Source organism: Arachis hypogaea, chromosome 12 (assembly GCF_003086295.3).
Source record: "Arachis hypogaea cultivar Tifrunner chromosome 12, arahy.Tifrunner.gnm2.J5K5, whole genome shotgun sequence".
In the NCBI taxonomy this organism is placed as follows: domain Eukaryota; kingdom Viridiplantae; phylum Streptophyta; class Magnoliopsida; order Fabales; family Fabaceae; genus Arachis; species Arachis hypogaea.
Window position 1 is genome coordinate 49092064 of NC_092047.1, and position 6699 is coordinate 49098762.

The 6699-nt window shown below is 38.5% G+C and overlaps 1 non-coding gene across 1 annotated transcript; it reads right to left on the reverse strand.

Moving 5' to 3' along the window:
• Nucleotides 1-4203: 4203 nt before the first annotated feature.
• LOC112732022 (small nucleolar RNA R71) lies at nt 4204-4312 on the reverse strand. Its single transcript, XR_003167764.1, has one exon. It is a non-coding gene; the product is annotated as a small nucleolar RNA R71 (small nucleolar RNA).
• Between the last annotated feature and the right edge of the window lie 2387 nt (nt 4313-6699).

Consider the following 6699-nt stretch of genomic DNA (forward strand, 5'->3'; position numbering starts at 1 on the left):
TCAAAGAAGCATGTTTTCAATCATAGCACAAAAATTAGGAAGGAAGACATAAAGCATGCGATTAGTATGAATAAATGGGTAAAGAGTTGATAAAAACCACTCAATTGAGCACAAGATAAACCATGAAATAGTGGTTTATCACTCACACTGAAAGGAAATACAATGTATGAAACAAAAATAGGCTGAATGATGGTAAAAGTTGTTCGAATAACATGAATCAAATCCCTTAAATACTAAACGAATGACTAGTAAGGTAGAACAGTGTTTTTAGTACTAAAATCTACTTCTGGGGCCCACTTAGTGAGTGTTTGGGCTGAGCTTTGATGAGATCCACGTGCTATGAGGTCTTTTCGGCGTGAAACGCCAGCCAGGGAGTCCTCTCTGGGCATTTGGACGCTGGGCTCTGCTCCTTGGGCACTGGACGCCTGGAAGGGGCAGGAGGCTGGCGTTTGACAGCAGCTTTGGGCCTTCTAATCTGAAGCAAAATATGGACTATTATATATTGCTTGAAGGCTCTGGAAGTCAACTTTCCATAACCATTGAGAACGCTCCATTTGGACTTCTGTAGCTCCAGAGAAGCTTTTTCGAATGCAAGGAGGTCAGATGTGGACAGCATATGCAGTACTTTCTCTGTCTCTGAATCAGACTTTTGCTCCAACTCCTCAATTTCAGCAAAATTACCTGAAATTGTACAAAACTACACAAGCTCAGAGTAGAATCCAGAAATGTGAATTTAACACTAAACTTGTAAAAACTTAATAAAACAAAACAAAACATACTAAAAAATATATGAAAAATATGCCAAAAAGCGTATAAAATATCCGCTCCTCAGTAGCTTATGCTCGCATTGTGTGTATCCCTTCACGTATGCGACCTTTAAAAATTTGATTTCTCACGCACGCGACACTGACTCGCATACGCGAGCTCCTCAACCCGTAAATACTGTTCGCGTCACATGCTATGTGGTCGCGTACGCAACCAGGAAAAAAGATGTTCGTGTACGCGACACACATCTCGCGCACTTGAGTTATTGAGGCAGCAACCATTGGTCCCGTCGTGCATGTATCACGCATACGCGGGTAATGATCGGATATTTTATACACTTTTTGGCATCATTTTCATATTGTTTTAGTTATGTTTGTTTAAGTTTCGTTATATTTTCATAGGTTTTGATGCAAAATTCACATTTTTGGATTCTACTTTGAGTTGTGTGTTTTTGATGATTTTAGGTAATTTTTTTCTGAAATTGAGGAGCTTTGGCAAAGTCTGATTCAAAGGCAAGGAAAGCAAGCAGATGTTGTCAGATTCTGACCTCCATGCACTCAAACACGTATTTCTGGAGCTACAGAGGTTCAAATGACATGCCTGCAATGGCATTGGAAAGCTAACTTCCAGAGATTTTTTAGCAATATATAATGGTCTATACTTTTCTTCGATAGAGCCTGCCTATATTGGGTGTTGGACGCCCAAGAACTACCCCTTTCCAGCGTTCAACGCCCCAGAGACTCAAGCCACGTTGAACGCCCAATCACCCTTGGACGTTCAAAACACAGAAGCACAAGCAGCATGGACCAACCCTTAAGGAGCTCAATACCCATCCCCAGTTGGAGCCAAGCTCCCCAATACCAACAAAGTGGCCCAAGATGGATTTCCACCTTTATTCTAGTGTATCAACTTTAGTACTCTGCTATTAGTTATTATATATGAACAAGATCACACTTTTAGAACTTTCTGATCTTTCTTTTTGCACGTTTCACTATTATTTTCAGAAGCTGTGACTATTAAACCTCCTAGTTAGGGTTAGAGCTCTACCTGATTCTCATGGATTAATAATTCTACTATTTCTATTTCAATACCGTTTGATCCATCTCTTGTGCATTTTTGTTCTTCATTTCATGAATTGAGATGAACCGGACATTCATCCTTTTCTACATGGGTTTCGTGTGAGTCCTGACCCGGATACATGAACCACAGCTAAGAGTGACACGGATTCCAAAACATACCTGGCGACTTTGATAATGACATAAAATTCTGTTGACCGTGGTTACTGAGGTCTTTTGGCTTAGACTAGAGTCAGAGAGTAGCATTCCCTGATTCGGAAGATACACCTTGTCTGTGGGTTTTGGGTAGGATCGGAAGGGGAGTGGATTTCTTAGGTCTTCACCTTTGCCTAGGGAAGCTATGAGTTAACTGAGAGAGACATGAGTTCGGATATGGTGGATGCTATGTTTAGAAGAGATAACTTGATGAAGGAATGAGTTAATCACTTAGTGCCATTGAATAATCATTCGTTATTGAATAGACATAAGAAAAGTTAATCCGGAAGGATACCATCTCTGAAGCTTAACTGAATTTATATGCTTCACACCAACTGGTATTTTTTCTTATATTTTATCTATGCCTTAAACACCCACTTAACCCAACTAAGATCTACATACATTGCTGCTAATCACACCTCATGAATCACCCTCACCCCGGGATCTGGACAACCAGTCACTTGCATTCACTTGGAAACTTCGGATTTATCGGCACAATTTTGCCCGTTGCTGGGATTGTTCAAGATGGCAAACTACCGGACTATCTTGTTGCTTAGATAGGTGCTTTTTTATGGTTTAGTTACTCTTTTAATTGTGTCTTTTGTTTTCATCTTCAAAAATTTTTCAAACCTTTTCTTTTCTTTAGTAATCTTTGTCTTTGTTTTAGTCTTGTGTTAGTTTTTAAGTTTGGTGTCCGTCTGTTTTCATCTTTTTCTTTTAAATTTTGAAAATTGTTCTTGAGTGTTCTTCACAGTGTTCGAATTGTTCTTAATATTTTCTTTGTTGATTTAAAAATCTTTAAAGTTTGGTATCTTTTAGTTGTTTTTCCTTTAATTTTCAAAAATTAGTATCATTTGATCTTAAATTTTAAGTTTGGTGTCGCTTAGTTGTTTTTCTTTTCTTTCAAATTCAAAAATCCAAAAAAAAATATCTCTTTTATCCTTATTCAATTTTTGAAAATATGCTATCTTTCTTATCTTGATTTAAAGTTTAAGTTTCGTATTTTCTTGTTATTGAAATTTAAATTTTAATTTCAAATCTTATATTTTCAAATCTTTTTAAATCTTTATCATATCTTTGTTTATCTTTCTTTAAATTTCAAAATCTTATCTTATCTTATTTGAATTTCAAATTTAAATCCAAAATCTTTTTCAAAAATTCAATTTCAAAATTTAAATTAAAATCTTTTTCAAATTTTTGTCATATCTTTTTCCTTAAATCTTTCTTATCTTATCTTCTTTAAATTTTTAAATTTTAAATCTTTTCTTTCCAAATCTTTTGAATCTTTATCTTATCTTTCTTTTCTAAATTTAAAACTTACTTATCTTATCTTCTTTTAAATTAAAATTTTAAACTTTAAATCTTTTTCAATTTTTATCTTTCTTTGTTTGACTCTTCCTTTCAACTTTTAAATTTTAAAATCTTCTTTACATTTTCTTCTTTTAATTTCAAAATCAAATCTGTTATTTTGTTTTCAAATCTTGTCAGTTAGTTAGTTACTTGTTTACCTTATTATCTTTCTATTTCTTTTCTTTTTCTTCTTTTTCGAAAATTTCATCTCTCTTTCCCTCTCTATTTTTGAAAATATCTCCTCGTTTCTCTCTATTGATTTTCAACAACTATCCTTATTAAAGGACATCTTCTTTTCCTTCACTCTTGACCTATCTCTCTAATAAATGACCTCTATACTCTGACATAGAGAATCCTTTCTTCTTCTCTTCTTGTATTCTTTCTTCTTGTTTATGAACAGGAACAGGGATAAAGAACCTCTCTTTAATCTTGATCCTGAACCTGAGAGGTCTCTAAGGAGGCGTTTACAATAAGTTAGACCACAATACTCTGAAAGAAATCTCACGGAACTTTTCAAACAAGAAGTAGAGAATACAAACATGGCAGCCAATCCCAATGACAGAGAAGACGCAAGGAAGGTCCTAGGTGACTTTACTGTACCCACTTCTGATTTCTATGGGTGAAGCATCTCTATACCTGCCATTAGTGCAAATAATTTTGAGCTAAAGACTCAACTGGTCACTCTAGTTCAACAGAACTGCCAGTTTCATGGACTTTCACAAGAAGATCCCAGCATATCTGTGATACTGTCCTAGACTTTTGGGAGAAGGTGGTCAATACATTTTTGACCAAGTTCTTCCCACCTTAGAAGCTGAGCAAGCTTAGGGTGAAAGTTCATACCTTCAAACTGAAAGAGGGTAAATCCCTCTATGAAGCATGGGAGAGGTACAAGCAATTGATCAGAAAGTGCCCTCCTAACATGATTTCAGACTGGACCTTGCTAGATATATTCTATGATGGCCTCTCTGAATTATCCAAGATGGCATTGGACCACTCTACTGATGGATCACTCCACCTAAAGAAAATTTCTGAAGAGGCACAGGAACTCATTGGCATAGCTGCAAACAACCAATTCATGTACACTTCTGAGAGGAATCCTATGAACAATGTGGTAGCTCAGAAGAAAGGAGTCCTGGAGGTTGATACTCTGAATGCCATATTGGCTCAGAATAAGATCCTGACCCAACAGGTCAACATAATCTCTCAGCATCTGACTGGATTGCAAGTTGCAACTGACAGCATGCAAGAAAACTCCTATGAAGAAGATGCCTATGATCCAGATCAACCCATGATAGAAGAGGTTCACTATATGGGAAATTCCTTAGGGAATCTCCACATTGAGCCTTATAGAAACACCTACAACTCATCATGTTGGAATCATCTCAACTTTTCATAGAAGGATCAATAGAAGCCTCAGCAAGGCTTTAACAATAATCAAGGTGGAAGAACCCATAATAGGTTCAACAACAGACCATTCCCACCTTCTCAGCAATAGATGGAGACTTCTATCCAGAGCCTTTCTGACTTAGCTACTGTAGTCTCTGATCTCTCTAAGACCACTCACAGTTTCATTACTGAAACAAGATCTTCTATTAGGAATCTGGACATACAGATTGGTCAGCTAAGTAAAACGATCCCTGAGATCCCTTTTAACATGCTTTCAAGTAATACTAAAGTAAACCCTGCAGATTTTATAATCTTAGATACTGGAGAGGACAAGGATGAATCCATCATCCTTGGAAGACCTTTCCTAGCCCTTGCCAATGCCATAATTGATGTGGCAAAGGGAGAGCTCGTTCTACAGTTATGGGAAGATCACATCTTGTTCAAGATTCCTAGACTTAACTCCCTCCCTAAAGGAGAGACAACTGTGCAACACTTAGTATTCCAACCCTTTCTCTCTGTGCAGAGCTTCACAGAGCCCCCAGACACCAAATCTAAGTTTGGTGTTGAGAAACCATCATCAAGCAATGAGAATGAAGGTACTAAGAAAAAGGTACCTAAAGGCTGGAGGGATAAAAAAATCCCCACTGAAGGCCTCTCACGTGGCATGAGAGTTGTCTTCACCGACAGCCCAGTCATTCCACACACTATGAACAAGATCCTATCTCTAGAACACATGGAGCTCATCCATGAGAGCACAAGAAGGAAGTTAACTGTAAGGTGTGAAACTCTGAGCCCCTATCCATCCCCGTAAAGAGGCTAACCATCAAGCTAGAGATGTTAAAGAAGCGCTTGTTAGGAGGCAACCCAACCATAATTATAGTATTGTTATTTTTTTAGTTATTTCTACTCGAGTTATATTAAGTTATTTCCATAGATATTTCCTTTTTAAAGTTTGTGATCATGTGTAGTAGTAAGAGACAAAAACATTCAGAGATGGAAACAGAACACCCTGGAGTGATCCCCTTGCTGGCGTTGAACGCCAAACAAAGAGGCAGGAGGGGCGTTCAATGCCCCATATGGGTAAGAAAGCTGGCGTTGAATGCCACACAAGGAGAAGTGTGGGCGTTCAATGCCCAAGAAGGGGCAGCTTTGCTGGCGTTGAACGCCAGAATGGGACTATTCTGGGTGTTCAACGCCCAAGAGGGAGCAGTATTACTGGTGTTGAACGCTAAGGAAGGAGACCCTAATGGGCGTCCAACACCCTACATGGAGCAAGAAGCTAGCGTTGAACGCCAGCCAGGGAGTAGAGACTAGGCGTTCAACTCCCACAAGGGGCAGAAAATTTGAATTCCCTAGCCTCTCAAGATTAGTGGGTCCCACTGAATGTCCACCTACCCCACCTTCCTATCTCTCCTACTTTCCTTCTTCCCCACATACTCTTCCCTATACACCCTCAACCAATCACATCCACATCACCCTTTTCTCTTCCCAAAACCCTTCATCACTCCCATCCATCAATTCCTACCAACCCCCACCCATTTCAAATTCAAATCTTTCCCACCCACACCCCCTTATGACCGAACCCAACCTTAACCCACCCCTATAAATAACCCTTCCTATAACCCTTCAAACACACACCTCATACACAATAACCCCCACTTGGCCAAATCCTTCTCTCCCTCTATCTCTACTCTTCTTTTCTTCTTCTACTCTCTTTTTTCCTTTTGCTCATATTTGTGCAAGGACAAACAAAGTTCTTAGGTTTGGTGTTGCAAAAGATTTGCTTTTTGACTTCTACCATCCCTAAGTATGGCACCAAAGTCTGGTGAAACCTCAAGGAAGAGGAAAGGAAAGGCCATTGCCTCCGCTTCTGAATCTTAGGAAATAGAGAGATTTATCACCAAAGCTCATCAAGACCACCTCTATG